Source organism: Poeciliopsis prolifica, unplaced genomic scaffold (assembly GCF_027474105.1).
Source record: "Poeciliopsis prolifica strain line A6 unplaced genomic scaffold, Auburn_PproV2 SCAFFOLD262, whole genome shotgun sequence".
In the NCBI taxonomy this organism is placed as follows: domain Eukaryota; kingdom Metazoa; phylum Chordata; class Actinopteri; order Cyprinodontiformes; family Poeciliidae; genus Poeciliopsis; species Poeciliopsis prolifica.
Genome location: NW_026562637.1, coordinates 18,858 through 37,658, shown reverse-complemented (window position 1 = coordinate 37,658; position 18,801 = coordinate 18,858). Strand labels below are relative to the sequence as shown.

The following is an 18,801-nucleotide window of genomic DNA, read 5'->3' as shown; positions in this document are numbered from 1 at the left end:
GCTCAATAGCGCCACCTACAAATTTTCAAAAGACCCTTTGCTATTCACTTACTTCATCGTAGAGACATGAAATTTGGTACACTTGTAGAGCTCCCCAAGACGCTCAAAATTTACAATTAATGTCATAGTGCAAGTATCACAGGAAGTCAGCCATTTTGTATTGAAGGTCCAATTTTGAGGCCATTTTTGACGTTTACAGCCTTCGTATTTGATTGAACTCTCCTAGGGATTTTGATTGATCGGCTTCAAACTCGGTCAGTCTGTTCATAAGGCATGTCCCATCTAAAGTTATCAAAACTGTGAGTTTTTGAGTATGCTGAAGGGGGGTTTGCAGGGGTCAAAGTTCAGCTACTCGCCATAAAAAAATAAACTGCTATATCTCCTACACAGAAACTCACAGAGGCACCAAAGTTTCTGTGATTGATCATCATCGGGTCTCCTACAATATCCTATGGTCAAGTGATGACATCACTTAGGCCACGCCCCCTGAGAACAGGAAGTGTCATGTTTTACTGTCAATGGTCGCTATCTGACCCCTTTGACCTCATCAACATGAAACTGTGCCCAGACACAGAAAACATGTTGGTGTATTGAGGACTCCAACCCCGACCAGCTTCAATGCAGCAGGTGGGCGTGGCGGCGTGGCGAAGTGACCTGTAACGCCATCGCCATACGTTTGGCTCTCAATTCCACATTTTCGGGCACAGCTGCTCCAAATTCACAACGATGGATCCTCATCTACTCCCGGACAGGAATCCATCACAATATTTGGTGGGCGTGGCCTAATTTCTCTATAGCGCCCCCTAGAAAATTTTAAATGATCAGCCCCAAGCCATGCTTTAACCTACAATTACGAAACTTTGTACACGTGTGTACCTTGTCATGACTTACAAACAAGTCTCTTGGAGCCATTGTCTAAACCCCACAGGAAGTCGGCCATTTTAGATTGAAGTTCAGATTTTGACCCATTTTTGCAGTTTGCAGCCTTCATATTTGATCGAACTCCTCCCAGGGATTTCGATTGATCGGCTTCAAACTCAGTCAGTCTGTTCATAAGGCATGTCCCATCTAAAGTTATCAAAACGGTGAGTTTTTGAGTATGCTGAAGGGGGGTTGGCAGGGGTCAAAGTTCACCTACTCCCCATAAAAAAAAACTGCTATATCTCCTACACAGAAATTCACAGAGGCACCAAAGTTTCTGTGATTTATCATTGGCTGCCCTACAATACCCTATGGATGAATGATGACATCACTTAGACCACGCCCCTGAGAACAGGAAGTGTCATGTTTTACTGAGAATGGTCGCTATCTGACCCCTTTGACCTCATCAACATGAAACTGTGCCCAGACACTGAAGACATGTTGGTGTATTGAGGATTTCAACCCCGACCAGCTACGATGGAGCAGGTGGGCGTGGCGGCGTGGCGAAGTGACCTGTAACGCCATCGCCATACGTTTGGCTCTCAATTCCACATTTTTGGGCCCAGCTGCTCCAAACTCACAAGGATGGATTCCCATCAACTCCCCGACAGGAATCCATCACAATATTTGATGGGCGTGGCCTAATTTCTCTATAGCGCCCCTAGAAAACAGCAGCCCATAGGTTATGTTGTTATTAATTATTTAAATATACATTAATATAACTTTTTATATATATATAAGTTTATTTTGTGGGTTAAAGTACAAACATTCATTCATTTTTGCTAGAAATAATACAAACAAAGTCATTCAGCAAAACTTATGACAGCGAAGTAAGAACACACTTTGGTCAGTGTTGATGGAGTACCACTGGCACCTTGTGGCGATATACTGGTACTGCTAGTGCAATACCAGTATTTCGCCAGCAGGAGGCAGTGGTACTCCATCCCTGGAGTGCATATGATCGGCTCTAAATGACACGTGGATCATCGGACTGCCGACAAATTGGATACGTATGACCTTTGTTGACCTCTAAAGAGAAAAACAGCATTGAAATGTATTTTTACTACACTGCGCCCCCTACATTAATGCGCCAGCTATATTTCCTCGCTAAACCAATGAATCTATACCACATTTTTTTGCATCTTGAAGGATAGCCGCCGAACGCATAGATACGTACCGCCTGGTGGACGGGCGCGGAAACTGCGCAACAACTTCTGTCTTAGCACGTGCGCAGCGTTGATGGAAACTGAGCAACAGCTTCCGCGGTGCGGGGGAGGCACTGAAAACTGCGTGAGAGCTTCTGTGGTGGCTGGCGTGAGGCGGCGGTTGCTCGTACCCAGCGGTGGCAATAAGCCGGAGCGGCGCTTGGCTGCGAGGGCCGTTCGAGGCTGCTTGCAGCTTTAATATTTATTTTGCATTTATTTTTGCTTCCTTCAGGCTGTTTACATTGATGGAGAAACTGTTCATGTTGTTACACTAACACTGGGCAAAATAGTCCCTACCACAATTCCTTTTGGGAAACAGTCAATATCTATACCTGCTGAATTTCTCTTTAGCTTTGGTCAGCGTTTTACTTCAGGCTTTCTTCCTATAGTCTCACCTCCTTGTGTTTTCCAACTCGACACAACAAACTACAAACTTTCCAACAATTTTGTCCTGACTTGGACTCCACTTCCATGCAAAAGCTAAATAAATTTGTTGTTGTTGTTTTGTGTTTTACAAAGAAAGTATTTCAATGTCTTAATCCTATGTCTTAGTTCACAGGTGTGACCTACTCTTTCCATTTTCAGGTCCTACTAATTATGTGACTTCTGTTAGAAATGAGTTATACAAAATTTTATTTAGTCTTTCTGCATGTAATTCAGCTCCCTCTCTCAAGTTAAAATATTTATGTTTGGTTAGCTGGTCTCTCTAAATTTCTCTATGGTGTGTGTGTGTGCATAATTGTTTGTGTGTCTCAGTGTTGCCTTGTGACAGATACCATCCCCCTGCAACTGCATGGGGGATGATATCCAGCTAAATGGGGAAAATGTGTGAAGTCTCAATTCACACATTTTCCTGATTTTTATTAATACAATCAGCTTAAAAGTATGTCTCATTTTCAGTGCCCTGTGTTGAAACATCAAAACCTAATAAAATGTATTGAAGTTTGTGGTTACAATGTTACAAATTGTAAAAGGTTCAAGGAGAATGGCTGCTTTTGTAAGACAGCATAGTTGTCTGACAAAATCATAGCTATCTCACAAACTGTGAGTGAGCAGGTGTTGTGAGCTGAGTGAGTACACCTGCTCATTCACAGTGAGCAGGTGTAATTGCAGGTGTAGATTTCACTCTAATCAACATGAGTGAAATCTTCCCCATCATATTAAATAAAAACAGATGATCCAAACCCTTTTAGAAAACAAACATATAAAATAAGCACTAAATATGCAGCCACACTAAATAGAAGATGTTAATGGGTGCCCTTGGCTATAAAGAAAAATCTGTGTTGTCATCTGTGTTTCATATGAATATTCAGCACATCCACCAAACTTTAAATATTACCAAAGTCTCTTATTGGAAGTGAAGACTTAATCAAAAGTTTAAAAACTCAAAAGTATTTATGATGTGCCACAACGAACTAGGAACACGTTTCACAAGCAGAACAGAACATTTATTTTTTCGAAGTAAATTAAATGAACTCAATGCTGACACTTCAGAAACTCACTAATGCCTTACTATCAATTATCTCAAAAATGAAGTGGTCTACCAGACCATTCCATTTATTATATAAAGGACCATTCGCTCACATTTGCTGAAATATGATTTTTTTTTTTTTTTTTAGAGCAGTAATAACTTGCTGTACCGTTAAGTTACATGACCTGAAAAGAAGCTTTTTCTGCAAAGCATAAAAATCTACCAAAGTGGTGTTGTATTCCAGGGAAGATCCAAATTCATTACAGAAATATATGTTTAGGGCATACTAAGCTGTTTCTGCATTTAGCGGCACCCCTGGAGAAGAGCCAGTGAGGAACAGGGACCAGTGGAGCTTTTAGAAATACTGCAGGCCGTATATTTTCATTTCCACCTGTCAAAAGAGGCAAGCCTTTTTTATTTTCCCTTCTGTGAACCATTTTGCCAGAATGAAAAACTGACCAGTAGAATTACGGCACTTTCAGGATTGGTCCCCTTGTTTGGGAGTAAAGGTGAAACCGATATGCGGACATTGAGTCTCTTACTTCTGATGATGATAAAGCACCAGGCCAGTCATTCTGGTTTAAGGCACTTTAAAACAATTGGTGTTCACAAAGAAAAAATAAACAGAAATATTAGCAGTATCTTTTTTTATTTCAGTGTCAGACAAAAAGGTACAATAATAAGTATGCGTTTCCTGACCAAAGGAGTAGTTTAACAGTTGGGTATGTCACCATAAAAGCGGCCGCAGTCTGTGTCCTCTGTGTTACATCTGGAACAGTCGCAGTTTGTAGCCACAGGGTAAGTGATGCTTCCCGGACATCCCTCTATGTCTATGTCTTGCACCTCGTAGGACCAGTCTCCTTTGCAGATCGTTTGCACAGGCGCCACTTCAGGGTTTTCAAAGACAGGGTCCTGTTACCAAAACGAATTAAAGATTTGACTATATGAACACAATTCAGTGGGAAACACTGGTGGAAGATTTTTATTACATCATATTTAATAAAACCAGTATTTGCTTGTTTTCCAATAAACATTTTCACAATGAAAACGGGAGCTGACAGAGTTGAATTCAGCACAGTTTCAAAGACAGATAAGTCTCACCTTGATATGGTTTTGTTAGTGATCACATGCAATTGGTTATCATAAATAACTCAGACAGTTTGAATCCTTTCTCACCTGGAAGTAGCACAGCCCTTCACAGATTGTGGTGTGGATGCACACCTCCTGATCGCATCTCTTCATGAGGATGCTAACGTTTTCAGGTTGCAGCTGAAGCATCCCTTCCCCAGGACTAGCACCACCACCAGGACAGCCAACTTCATCCTCCTCCAGGTGTAGCACAGATGTCTGCTGCAAGAGCAGTTCACTTCTTAGGTTAGATATTCAACACTTTTTTAAAAAGTTTTTCAACCACTTTTATACAGCAACTTGATCAGCACAAAGCCCAAAAAAGGAAAAATAAACACCACTGGCCAGCACTATAAAACCATCTCAGCATAAGAAGCAGGAGACGTACTCTGGTCTGGATCTTTTTCTCATTTCTCAGTGAACCAGACTGGGTCTACAGACTTGTGGTCTCACCACCAATCTTCACAAAAAGGCAATAAAAGTTTGATTAAAATTATTGTTTGACAATTTTAACAGGTATTCATGTTGTGAGTATAGGAGTGTGTTTGTCTGGCTCAGCCTGTTGGATATTTAACAGGTTTCCTACTTTGCATTACTACAAAAGTGAAGCAAACACACAAAAAAAATATTTTAAAGAAAATGAAAACATTGTAAGTTGGAGGAAAAGTGATACAATTATCCAGGACTGCTTTGGATATGACAAAAGCATAATAAAACTAAATTTCTGTTCCAGCATTTTGTTTTAGTGTGAAACCCTAAAATTATCTAACCACCCTCTAGAAAACTTTCAGGGCATTTCTCTGTGAATAAGATTTTTTTGTTGTTGTTTTGACTTCTTTTTCAGGTTATTTAGTGACAAATTAAAAAACATGAATGGATTTAACAGAGATGATTACGTCATAAGTATCCAAGTCGTGTTTATTAACATAAAAAAAAATTACAGAGCTTATTTGTTTGACTCTTTTTAAATATATTTGAAGATAGTAATTGCAGATATTTCCCTAGTGGTTTGAAGGAAAATGGTGACCAATATGTGCAAATCTGATTTCCGAATTAAAAATAAAAATTACATTTACGTGTTTTGTGTAAAATCTAATTTGTTAAACTTAAAACACGTAAAAATGTATTTTTTAAAATTATTTAGAACATAATAGTTATTCTTAAATATTTAAAATAAATAATAGTAAAATAAGTATAAATAATATTTCTTCTACTGAAAGCAAACTGAATGTGAGAACATGTTTTTTTTTCTACAGATTATCCAGCAAAAACATTGTACACTTGTTGGAAAATAAAGGTTTCTAAAATGAATTGCATAATTTAACCACATAATCAATACATTTTTAAAGACATTTCATTCAATTTAAACCTCTTTAAACCAGCAGCTTACCTGTGAATCTCTTATTTGAAAATAAAAAGAAAATATCTTCTCTGTCACTCTTCATAGATCTGCAGCAGTTTGCTACTTGAAATCATCTCTGTCTTCTTAAATAGGGCTGCTCGTAATCCTTTTAACCTTCTCATTTTATCTCCTAATGCATCTTCTACCTGCTATGGCTAATCTCAAATCCACATCATTTTACCATGGAAACCATATGGTACAGGACCTTTGCTCCCACACACGGGGGGGGGACAAGTCGGTAATTTGAGAAGTGTTGTTTAGATTAGATTGATGGAAAGACTCAGACGGAGCACAGAAGCATTATAAGTCCTCTGCCCCCACACTGCCATGGAAAATGTTTATATGCAGTATGCTGTACTCTACATCTATTGCTTATTGTGGCATAGGTCTTGTCCATTTTCAGGATTAATGCACAATTTGTGTACCCTAAACAGACAATATGTAACCTGTGCAACAGTTTGTCCACTCTTATTTAGACTGGATGACTTATCTACCTTGATTGTTTCTATCTTGGAGCATGAACTTAAATTTTTATTTGGTCTGCAAAAGTACATTTTTGTTGTCAAATTTAGCTTAAGAAAATAATGCGATTTTGGGAAATCAACCACAGCTCTGATTACTCACCAATAGGGATAAATCTCTTCAACTTGTATTATTGATTATCCTATAGATTATTTTGATGATTAACCAATGATGATAAAAAAAAACCTGACACATTTTGTCAGTTTTTCATTTAACAATTTCTCAAAAAATATTACAAATAGATTTAAAAATTCAAATAAATAATTCAATCTACATGTTTCTTTTTAACAGTTTGGCTTATTTACTGCTCTGAGTATGTTGTTCTTTCAACAAATGGTCTTATTTTGAGTCTGAATAAGAACCATATGCTGTGGGCCATTCTCATAAATAAACTTCTAAGTTACATTATTGCAGTTTGGTCTTCGTTAGTGAGCCTTTTGGACAATTTCTGTAAATCTATGTTCCTTATTAATTACAGCCCTGGACACAAGGAATCAGAATACCCTATATTATACTATTTTGATGTCTGTACTTTAGTTTTGACTCATTTTAAAACTGCAGCCTGAGGTGGACAGTCCACAATGACAGTAAAGCACTTCTTTGGCAAGGCGTTATCAAAAGACCCTTTGCTTCATCCAGCAGTGCCTTAGTCTGTCTTTGCAGCCACAAGGAAGTTTATTTCTTCACCATCCTGCAGAACTGCCACACCTGTCTAACAAGACTACAAGGACTTTTAAAATGTCACCCTGGTCCTCTGAAGTGTTGCTTTCTCTAGTTATTAGGCCCGAGCAGCTAAGCGCTGCGAAGGCCTATTGTTTCTGTACTGTTTCTTATTAGGCCCGAGCAGCTAAGCGCTGCGAAGGCCTATTGTTTTCCTATTGTTTATTAGGCCGAGCAGCTAAGCGCTGCGAAGGCCTATTGTTCTGTACTGTTTCTTATTATTTTAAGGTCATCGCAAAAATCCCATAAGAAATGGCTCAATAGCGCCACCTACAAATTTTCAAAAGACCCTTTGCTATTCACTTACTTCATCATAGAGACATAAAATTTGGTACACTTGTAGAGCTCCCCAAGACGCTCAAAATTTACAATTAATGTCATAGTGCAAGTATCACAGGAAGTCGGCCATTTTGGATTGAAGGTCCAATTTTGAGGCCATTTTTGCCGTTTACAGCCTTCGTATTTGATCAAACTCCTCCTAGGGATTTTGATTGATCGGCTTCAAACTCGGTCAGTCTGTTCATAAGGCATGTCTCATCTAAAGTTATCAAAACCGTGAGTTTTTGAGTATGCTGAAGGGGGGTTGCAGGGGTCAAAGTTCACCTACTCGCCATAAAAAAATAAACTGTTATATCTCCTACACAGAAATTCACAGAGGCACCAAAGTTTCTGTGATTTATCATCGGGTGTCCTACAATACCCTATGGTCGAATGATGACATCACTTAGACCACGCCCCCTGAGAACAGGAAGTGTCATGTTTTACTGAGAATGGTCGCTATCTGACCCCTTTGACCTCATCAACATGAAACTGTGCCCAGACACAGAATACATGTTGGTGTATTGAAGATTCCAACCCCAACCAGCTTTGATGGAGCAGGTGGGCGTGGTGGCGTGGCGAAGTGACCAGTAACGCCATCGCCATACGTTTGGCTCTAAATTCCACATTTTCAGGCCCAGCTGCTCCAAACTCACAAGGATGGACGCTCATCTACTCCCCAACAGGAATCCATCACAATATTTGGTGGGCGTGGCCTAATTTCTCTATAGCGCCCCCTAGAAAACAGCAGCCCATAGGTTATGTTGTTATTAATTATTTAAATATACATTATTATAAGTTTTTATATATATATAAGTTTATTTTGTGGGTTACAGTACAAACATTCATTCATTTTTGCTAGAAATAATACAAAGAAAGTCATTCAGCAAAACTTATGACAGCGAAGTAAGACACTGGGATCAGTGTAGATGGCGTACCACTGGCGCCTTGTGGCAAATACTGGTACTGCTGGTGCAATACCAGTATTTCGCCAGCAGGAGGCACTGGTACTCCATCCCTGGAGTGCATATGATCGGCTCTAAATGACACGTGGATCATCGGACTGCCGACAAATTGGATACGTATGACCTTTGTTGACCTCTAAAGAGAAAAACAGCATTGAAATGTATTTTTACTACACTGCGCCCCCTACATTAATGCGCCAGCTATATTTCCTCGCTAAACCAATAAATCTATACCACTTTTTTTTGCATCGTGAAAGATCGCCGCCGAACGCATGGATGCGTACTGCCTGGTGGACGGGCGCGGAAACTGCGCAACAACTTCTGTCTTAGGACGTGCGCAGCGTTGATGGAAACTGAGCAACAGCTTCCGCGGTGCGGGGGAGGCACTGAAAACTGCGTGAGAGCTTCTGTGGTGGCTGGCGTGAGGCGGCGGTTGCTCGTACCCCGCGCGGTGGCAATAGGTCGGAGCGGCGCTTGGCTGCGAGGGCCGTTGGAGGCTGCTTGCAGCTTTAATTTTTCTTTCTTTTGCCAACAGAAAGAATAGTTTACCCAAAGGTACTGTTGTATGCTCACAGATATTGATCCATTCATTGTTAGTCTACTCCACTAGATGAAAGCCTCCCTGGGCTCACCCTGGTGGCCTGATGAAGATTGAATAAATGCCTGAGAAAGAAATGGCGGCAGAATGGCTCGATGTGGCCCCATGACCTTTCAGCACTGAGGGTGTAGTTAAAGGACAGAAGACCGAGAGTTTTCCTTTGGTAAATTTATTATGGCCAAAACTACAACATTACTCAAACTGATTGTTTTGAAAGTGCTATGAAGCTCTTGCAAGATATCGTTTACAGCCGGATATTTAGCGCATGCGCAAAACGCTGGGCGGAAAAAAAAAATCAACAAAAAACGTTTTTATTTTTTTTACATAGCAGCGCTGCCGTGGTATAACGATTCAGTTAACTAAGTGAAACCTGGAGATGCAGATATTATTAACTTAGTTTCCTTTTCTATTAACATAGAAAAAGAGAAAAAAATAACAGAAAAATCCTTAAAGAACAACTGAAAACCATTTTTTGGTGTCGGCTGCGCTGCACGCGGGCTCGTTGCCATAGCAACTGCCACAACGGTTATGTTTCAGGATCCATCGCACCTCCAGCACCACAAAAAACACGGAAACATTTCCCACTGAAGAACAGAACATTCAGTCCGTTACAGTTTAATGTGTTGAGGCTAAACGTTTGTTCTGCGCTTATTAATAAGTGATCGGTGTGATAGGTTAGCTGCCGCTGCTATTAATTCAGCCAACACAGTTGTGGTAGATTAGCGACCGCTGCTAAGAGCTCAGCTAACACAGTCGTGGTAGTTAGCTACCACAGATGTGTGGTGGCTAACTCAGCTAACACAGTTGTGGTAGATTAGCGACCGCTGCTAATAGGTCAGCTGACACAGTTGTGGTAGATTAGCGACCGCTGCTAATAGCTCAGCTAACACATCTGTAGTAGTTAGCTACCGCTGCTAATAGCTCAGCTAACACAGTTGTGGTAGATTAGCTACTGCTGCTAATAGCTCAGCTAACACAGTTGTGGTAGATTAGCTCATTTAAACACCTGCTCTTCTGTTTAGGTTGCCTTTTTCACTTTGTAACTGAACTGAAACACACCGAATTACTCATCACATAGATGTTATGGTTGTCAAAGTCAAGCAAGAATAACTGAACCACTTTCTCCATTTTTTTCTGAATTACCATTTCCTGACCTTGTTATCTGGTTGTAGCAGTGTTGACAATTAGTAGCAAAGTAGCACTGATTTAGGGCATTATATTGATAGCTTAGCTAAAACCAATGCTATTAATGTTGGCTAGCAGCTGATTGGGGTGGCCTACTTTATAGAGGGTCCATTTGTTTTAAAATTTACAGCTTTTAGTTCAGTCATACAAGAACGTTTTCACTCACTTGCAAAGTAATGCTTTTAAGAACAGTTAATTGTGCCTGTTAAAAAATAGCGCCTTACAGGCACAAGACGCAAAGGCTCTTTTGCACGAGTGTCTCATTTAGATAATGCAGTAGAAGAAAAAAATTCTCATTACTCAACTCACTGATACCACGCTTCAGTAAATCCACATGCATACTTTAATCAGAATTATGATTGCGGTTTAGCTCATTTTTAGTATTGTATCAGCTTTGCTACTATCAGAAACTTAATAAGACAACTAGTTTTGAACATGTTGACAGAGACTGGGGTGTGAAATATAGTTGATGTAAACGGCTTCATGGTTTTAGAAAATCAAGAAAAGTTCCTTTTAGTAAGACTGAATCCACTGACATTTCTATTTTAATGGCTTTTCATGCATGTAAAATATGTTAATTATGATTAAAATAAAAACTGAAGTTAAAGACTGATATTAATTTATTTTTAAACACACTCCTGCTGAGCACAGTTTGAGATGACAAGTTAAAGCCATCCTCAGCTGAAATGCATTTGATTCAGGGAAGCTATTCCTGTTTATCTGTCTCATTGTGAGGATATCCACAGTTTTAAAATGTTTTACAAGATTTGTGACCCGACCGAGGGGCGGGGTTCCTTTTATTTATAGGACGCACCAGAACACTGATTAAAACATAATAGTTTATTAAACAATTTCTTTAAAACACCTCTCTTTTTTAAAAAACACATTTCAGGCGTACTACTTTGTCCCTGGAAGGGGAAGGGATTCTCTGAAATAAAGACAAATTAAATCATTCCAAAAGAAATAAATGAAACAAAACATGCCATGCAAAAAAAAGAAAACAAAAGAATAATAAATCCAATAACAAATAAGCACAGACTGCAAACAAACAACACTTCAAACAATGGAATAATTGCTGATGTCCGATTTCAGAAGCCGCTCACAACAGGACCGAAGGAGTCACGCCCACATATCCAAATTAGCAGCAGGTTCCGTTCTGAACTGCTCACGCCACACTGACAGGACAAGACAGCAGAGCGTCCAAAGCGCTGCAATGCCCACAGCAATTGATGCCTAAAACAGGAAATACATTACTGTGGATCTAGGAAAAGTAAGTAAAAATGAAAATGGCAGGTAGCTTACCCAGGAGTGGAAGCACAGTTTCCCGGAGAGGAAGCGGACCAACAAGTGAGGACTAGATGGAAGCCACACGCCGCAACAATCTCCAGCTGCAACCGCCAATGCCACGCCAGCAAACAATGCTGCAGAAACGCACGGCAGGTATAGCACCAGAACCAAACCACAATCCCAGCCAGATGGTACAAATGGCACTTACGATTTCCAGTAAGCCGATCAAAACCACAGGCCACTCAGTCAGCCAGCATGTAGCAGAGGAGACAAAGACACGCACCTTGCAGCGGCCTGCCTGGCTATAAAGGCACCTGCCCCGCCCACCAATCAACGGTGCACTTCTTGTTGCACCTGGTATGCAGAGTGAGGATGGTGAAACACCATCCCACCACATTCCACCCCCTAGTTTTGCATCGTCGCCCCGACGATGGGCTGCACACTTTAACACCAAGGACGAAAAATGGCAAACTGTGCATTGGAGACTGGCTGACCAGATCCCGCAGCCTGACCCACAGGTCGAGGAAGGTGATGGACATTCGAATGCTGTCCAGCCGTTGAACGGACAGTACGATGCGAGGGAAGGTTAACTCTCTCCAAAGTTTGAACAGGGTGACCTGAAGTGACCTGTGAAGGCAACCCTTGAGCTGCAGAGGTGGATGGTAGGGAAGCATCAGGTACCAACAAGAACAAATCCTCCTCCAAAGAGTCATCTGACCCCCTTGTAAGCGCGGCAGGTTTTAACAGCACGGGTACAGGTGCGGGGTCTGGCCCCACCCGAACCTTCAACATGTCACGATGAACATTTCGAGATTTCCACAAGTCATTTACAGGAGCCACAGTATAGACTGGCCCTCCAGCTGTTGGCGCTCTCACAACCTGATGAATAACCGGGTCAAAAAGGTCCTGGATTTTATGGCGACCTCCAACACTATGATCACGCAAATAAACCAACTGTCCCTCCTGTAATGGCGACTCCCTTATGCCCTGATCATGACACTCTTTTCTACGCCCTGCAGCAGCCAACAAGTGAGCCTGAGCATGATGGAAAGCCATAGTCAACCTGGTCTTATGCTCTGCTATCCAATCCTCCACCTGACCTGGTACAGGATCCTGAACACGACCCAACAAAAAGTCCACAGGCAGCTGAGGTTCGCGGCTAAACATAAGAAGAAACGGAGACGCTCCAGTACTCTGATGAGGGGTAGTGTTGTAACAAAAGAGCACTTGGAAGACAGGAAGCCCAATCCTCTTCCTAGACATGGGTAAAGTGCACAGCAGATTATGAAGTGTTCTATTAAAGCGTTCACACTGCCCATTTCCAGCAGGGTGGTAAGGGGTCGTGCGTGACTTTTTAACCCCGTACAGGTCACAGAGCTGCTGAATTAAAGCACTCTCAAAACTCCGACCCTGGTCTGAATGAATGCGGCTTGGAATTCCAAATCTAAAAAACCATTCAGTCAGTAAAACCTGAGCGACAGTAGCTGCTTTCTGATCTCGAGTCGAAACAGCAATGGTGTATTTGCTAAATACATCAGTAATTACAAGAACATTCTCCCAACCGTTTTGTGAAGGCTCTAGCAGAGTAAAATCCATGGCAACAATCTCATTAGGTTGAGAAGCCAACAGATGGCTCATGAAAGTGCCAGAACCAGAAGGTACGTTTTTAGCGACTTGGCACCATTGACACTCTTGTACCCACTGTTTAATGTCATTAGATGTGCCGGGCCAGTAACAGCGCTGCCTCACCAACCCGGTGGTGCGGTCTACACCCTGGTGTCCATGCTCCTGCTTAAGAACTGATGGCAAAACAAGCGATAAAATTTCCTCACCACCATCTGAACGATGGACTTGACGGTACACCACACCATCTCTCTCCACAAGACGACCCCACTGTTTTAAAAGAGCCAGGGATAGTTTGGGAAACTGCTTCCTTTCTTCAGAAGTAGGATAAACCTGCCTCTTCCAAAAACCCAAAATGTCCTTCAAGACAGGGTCAGCTTCCTGCAAAGCACAAAGGTCAGACACAGAGTGAGATGGCAAAACAGTCACAACAGATTGAGTTACCGGTACCGGAACAGGGCATGGGGCACACTGAAGAGCCTCTGGAACAGAGGTACACAATGACTGTGCCAAGCTAGTACCCGAGGCTGGCTGACGAGAGAGCGCATCAGCATTGCTATTGCTGCGTCCAGAACGATACTTTATCTCAAAATCAAAAGCAGCAAGTTGGGCAGCCCAGCGGTGCTCCATGGCACCAAGCTTAGCTGAATTAAGATAACTCAAGGGGTTGTTATCTGTATACACCATGCACTGGTGGCCCAAGAGATATTCCCTAAACTTCTCAGTCATGGCCCATTTTAATGCCAGCAACTCCAACTTCATAGAGCTATAATTAGTCATGTTACGCTCTGAAAATTTAAGACCTCGACTAGCATATGCAATGGGCCTCACTCCCTCCTCTGTTTCCTGTGACAGTACTGCCGAGCCCACTGTGACTAGCATCCGTCTCTAAAATAAAAGGACGTGAAAAATCAGCATATGTCAACACTGGTGCAGATGTTAATTTAGCTTTTAAAGCTTCAAAACTGTCCTCACACTCTGGTGTCCAGGCAGATTGGAAAGCTTGACTAGACCCCTTCCTGGACTTTGTGCCCCCTTGTTGTGCCACCAACCTATGGAGAGGACCCGCTAACTTAGCAAAACCCTCCGCAAAGCGCCTATAATAGCTTGCGAAGCCCAAGAATGAACGAAGCTCAGAAGTATGTGTAGGACGTGGCCATTTAGCCACTACTTCAGTCTTGGTCGGGTCTGTAGCTACACCCTTATCGGAGATGAGGTGCCCAAGTACTTAACATGGCACTTGAAAAATGAACATTTTTCAAGTTTTACCTTCAGACCTTCTCTCTGAAGCCGAGCGAGAACTGCTTCCAGACGCTCTATATGCTGGGAAACTGAGCCTGAAAACACAATGATATCATCTAAATACAAAAGAAGAGACTGATACTGCTGGTCCCCAAACATCCTCTGCATGAGGCACTGGAAGGTACTTGGCGCATTACAAAGCCCAAAGGGCATTCTATTCCACTCAAAGAGTCCAAATGGAGTACAAAAAGCAGTTTAACTATCCTGTTCCGCTACAGGAACCTGATTGTACCCACTGGCTAAATCTAGTGTGGAAAACCACTGGGCCCCTGAAAGATGGTCCAAGCTTTCCTCAATGCGAGGTAATGGGAAAGCATCTTTTCTCGTCTTGCTATTAAGCTGACGGTAATCCATACACATACGCAGGCTGCCATCTTTCTTCCTAACAAGAACAATGGGAGAGGCGTAAGGGCTGCTACTTTCCCTTATTACCTGGTTCTGTAGGAGCTGGTTGATATGTGACTTGACAGCCTCGTACTCTGAGGGGGGAATGCGCCTGTACCTCTGCCGAACCGGAACCTCATCCATCAGGGGGATGTTGTGGGAAACCAGATTAGTGCACCCCAAGTCACCTTCATGAGCTGAAAAGACAGAGCTATACTTTTGTAAAAGAGACTGAACCTGCCGTTGTTCAGTTTCAGTCAATGCAGACAAATCAGCAGATTCGATCACACCAGCAACATGAGAAGAAACCGTATAGCGCCAGGCCTGATTTCTGTCACACCAGGGTGCAGGCTAACCACTTCCGTCCGACTCAACACACCAAGGTGAGTTCGGGGATAGAGTACAATATCAGTGGTGCCAAAATTCAGAACAGGAACATAAGCAGTACCGCGCACGACCTGAATGAGACATGGGGAGGCCAACAAGCCAGCGGGTAAACCGGACTCTGAAGGCTCAAACAATAAATCTTGGCCGGCAAGTTGTTAAGGGCAGGTTGCGGCTACAAATTGCATAACCCCACCAGTTATCCTTACTGCTTGAGGGCCCCGAACCCTAACAGCGCCAGTCACTCGTACTGGGGACTTGGTTGCCACTTGGTGACACTGCTGCAGAGCCTCCACAACCGGACCAGGAGACTGCATTACTGAAGGCAAGTCAAGAAAAGAGCCACCATGTACCCCAAAAAGTTCTTGATAAATACGATTAATTAAGTTCATTCCCAAAATACCAGGAACAGAAGAACCAGAATTAATAGTATCCTTTACAACCAGAATCCCACAGCGTGGAAGCAACTTGTCACAAAGATTGACATCCAGTTCTAAATAGCCAATGTATGGGATAGAAAGACCATTGGCTGCTCGGAGCTGCAACCAATGACATGACTGAAGGCGATCATGCCCCTGGGATGCAAAATGCTCCTGAAAACAACTCTCAGGAATAGTAGACACCATAGAGCCTGTATCCACTAAGCAAGTAATAGGAACACCACCCATAACATCAATGACTGGTCAAGATGCCAACAATTTTGACGCGGCTGCTGTTTGCGAGCCTGCTATTCCCCCACCTGAGTTGTGGCTCAACAACTCAGTGGGTGCTAGTTTTCCGCCTGGTTATCAGCTGGCCCAGCCACAGAGTTAACCCGGGCACAAACCCGCTCGCCATCACACTCTCTGGCAAAGTGACCTGGCTGTTGGCATCTGGCAGACCACCAAACCCGGACGAGGAGGCCGCGCCCGTGGTAAGGAAGTTTGCAGAGAAGAAGGCACTGTGTAAGTTGATTAATCTGTTCCTGTTGCTGTTTTAAAAGATCCCTTAGTTCACTAAACTCAGAGCGGGCAGCAGTAGATGGAGCTAGCCGAGAGCTACCATGCACCCATACTGCAGCCCATATGTGGATGGGAGGGAATGACTACGCTCCCTGGCACCACCTGGAAACCCCTGCCTTCCCACCGAATCGCCTCCCCACGCACCTCCAGCAAGGTGGCAGCGGGATGACCCCGAACATACTGTTTACGTTCCGGCGGAGAGCACTATTCAACACATGTTCCACAAACTGATCACACAGCAGAATCTCAGCATTCAGCAACCCGTCTGGAGCATTCTGCTTTACTGGTTCCATAAGGGCCATAGGGAAAACTGCAACAGCGTTTCCTCCTCTCGCTGCTTCCTAGAAAAGAACGCATGCCATTTAGCCACTACTTCAGTCTTGGTCGGGTCTGTAGCTACACCCTTATCGGAGATGAGGTGCCCAAGTACTTAACCTGGCGCTTGAAAAATGAACATTTTTCAAGTTTTACCTTCAGACCTTCTCTCTGAAGCCGAGCGAGAACTGCTTCCAGACGCTCTATATGCTGGGAAACTGAGCCTGAAAACACAATGATATCATCTAAATACAAAAGAAGAGACTGATACTGCTGGTCCCCAAACATCCTCTGCATGAGGCGCTTCACTGAGACAAGTGAAAGTAAGTTCAGAAAGTTTCTACAGGAGAGAAACTGACTTCCTGGTTTGACGTTCTGTCTGCGTGGTTTCAGCTTCACTCTGAGACAAAATGGCTTCCAGATCAGACGATGATCTCTGCTGTCCGGTCTGTCTGGAGATATTTAAGGATCCGGTTCTTCTGTCATGCAGCCACAGCTTCTGTAAGGAGTGTCTGCAGAAATACTGGGGAGAGAAACCAGGAAGAGAGTGTCCAGTTTGTAAAAGGAGATCTTCTAAAGAATATCCACCTTTAAATCTAGCTCTGAAGAATCTGTGTGAGACTTTTTTACAGCAGAGAGCTCAATCGCAACTGAGCCAGTCCTACAACTGAACATGGGACATCGTTGGTCCCTGGGCACAACCACAAACCGCTCGGCAACTACAGCACCAGCAGGCATGGCACCACCAACCACAGCCAGGGAAGGAGCAGCGCCCGACAAACCCCCAGTCGTCACATTCTGCTGATCCACTCCATCCGGGTCGCTGCGCCACCCCGTCTATACCTGTAGAAACTAAGAAAAATCTCAAAAGAAAAAAAAAATCCTAAACACACAGGTAAGTCTTCCTTTAGATAGCTACTGCTGTCTTGTCCTGTCTTACAACACCACTAATAAAAACACAAACAGTTAAAACCCTACACATTAAAACAAAAAAGAAATTGCAAACCTGTGTTCAATTGTGCGACCCTGCTCACAGCGCCAAATGTGACCCGACCGAGGGGCGGGGTTCCTTTTATTTATAGGACGCACCAGAACACTGATTAAAACATAATAGTTTAAACAATTTCTTTAAAACACCTCTCTTTTTTTAAAAACACATTTCAGGCGTACTACTTGGTCCCTGGAAGGGGAAGGGATTCTCTGAAATAAAGACAAATTAAATCATTCCAAAAGAAATAAATGAAACAAAACATGCCATGCAGAAAAAGAAAACAAAAGAATAATAAATCCAATAACAAATAAGCACAGACTGCAAACAAACAAAACACTTCAAACAATGGAATAATTGCTGATGTCCGATTTCAGAAGCCGCTCACAACAGGACCGAAGGAGTCACGCCCACATATCCAAAATAGCAGCAGGTTCCGTTCTGAACTGCTCACGCCACACTGACAGGACAAGACAGCAGAGCGTCCAAAGCGCTGCAATGCCCACAGCAATTGGTGCCTAAAACAGGAAATACATTACTGTGGATCTAGGAAAAGTAAGTAAAAATGAAAATGGCAGGTAGCTTACCCAGGAGTGGAAGCACAGTTTCCCGGAGAGGAAGCGGACCAACAAGTGAGGACTAGATGGAAGCCACACGCCGCAACAATCTCCAGCTGCAACCGCCAATGCCACGCCAGCAAACAATGCTGCAGAAACGCACGGCAGGTATAGCACCAGAACCAAACCACAACCCCAGCCAGATGGTACAAATGGCACTTACGATTTCCAGTAAGCCGATCAAAACCACAGGCCACTCAGTCAGCCAGCATGTAGCAGAGGAGACAAAGACACACGCACCTTGCAGCGGCCTGCCTGGCTATAAAGGCACCTGCCCCGCCCACCAATCAACGGTGCACTCTTGTTGCACCTGGTATGCAGAGTGAGGAGGGTGAAACACCATCCCACCACACATTTATTAAAACTACAAACCGATAAAAACAAAAAAAACTTGTATTTTATAAAACTTTGCTAAAGTTGTTTGAAGACTCAATTTACATTTCTAGATTTGTTATTGTACATTTT

The 18,801-nt window shown here is 42.8% G+C and overlaps 1 long non-coding RNA gene and 1 pseudogene across 1 annotated transcript; both read right to left on the bottom strand.

Annotated features, from left to right (window-relative positions):
* Positions 1–4,261: 4,261 nt before the first annotated feature.
* LOC129357609 (uncharacterized) lies at positions 4,262–12,453 on the bottom strand (annotated as a pseudogene).
* Positions 12,454–17,878: 5,425 nt separating this feature from the next.
* Positions 17,879–18,593, bottom strand: LOC129357610 (uncharacterized). Its single transcript, XR_008605532.1, has 3 exons — positions 18,500–18,593; positions 18,307–18,425; positions 17,879–18,237 (listed from the first exon to the last, which is right to left on the bottom strand). It is a non-coding gene; the product is annotated as an uncharacterized LOC129357610 (long non-coding RNA).
* Positions 18,594–18,801: the final 208 nt, after the last annotated feature.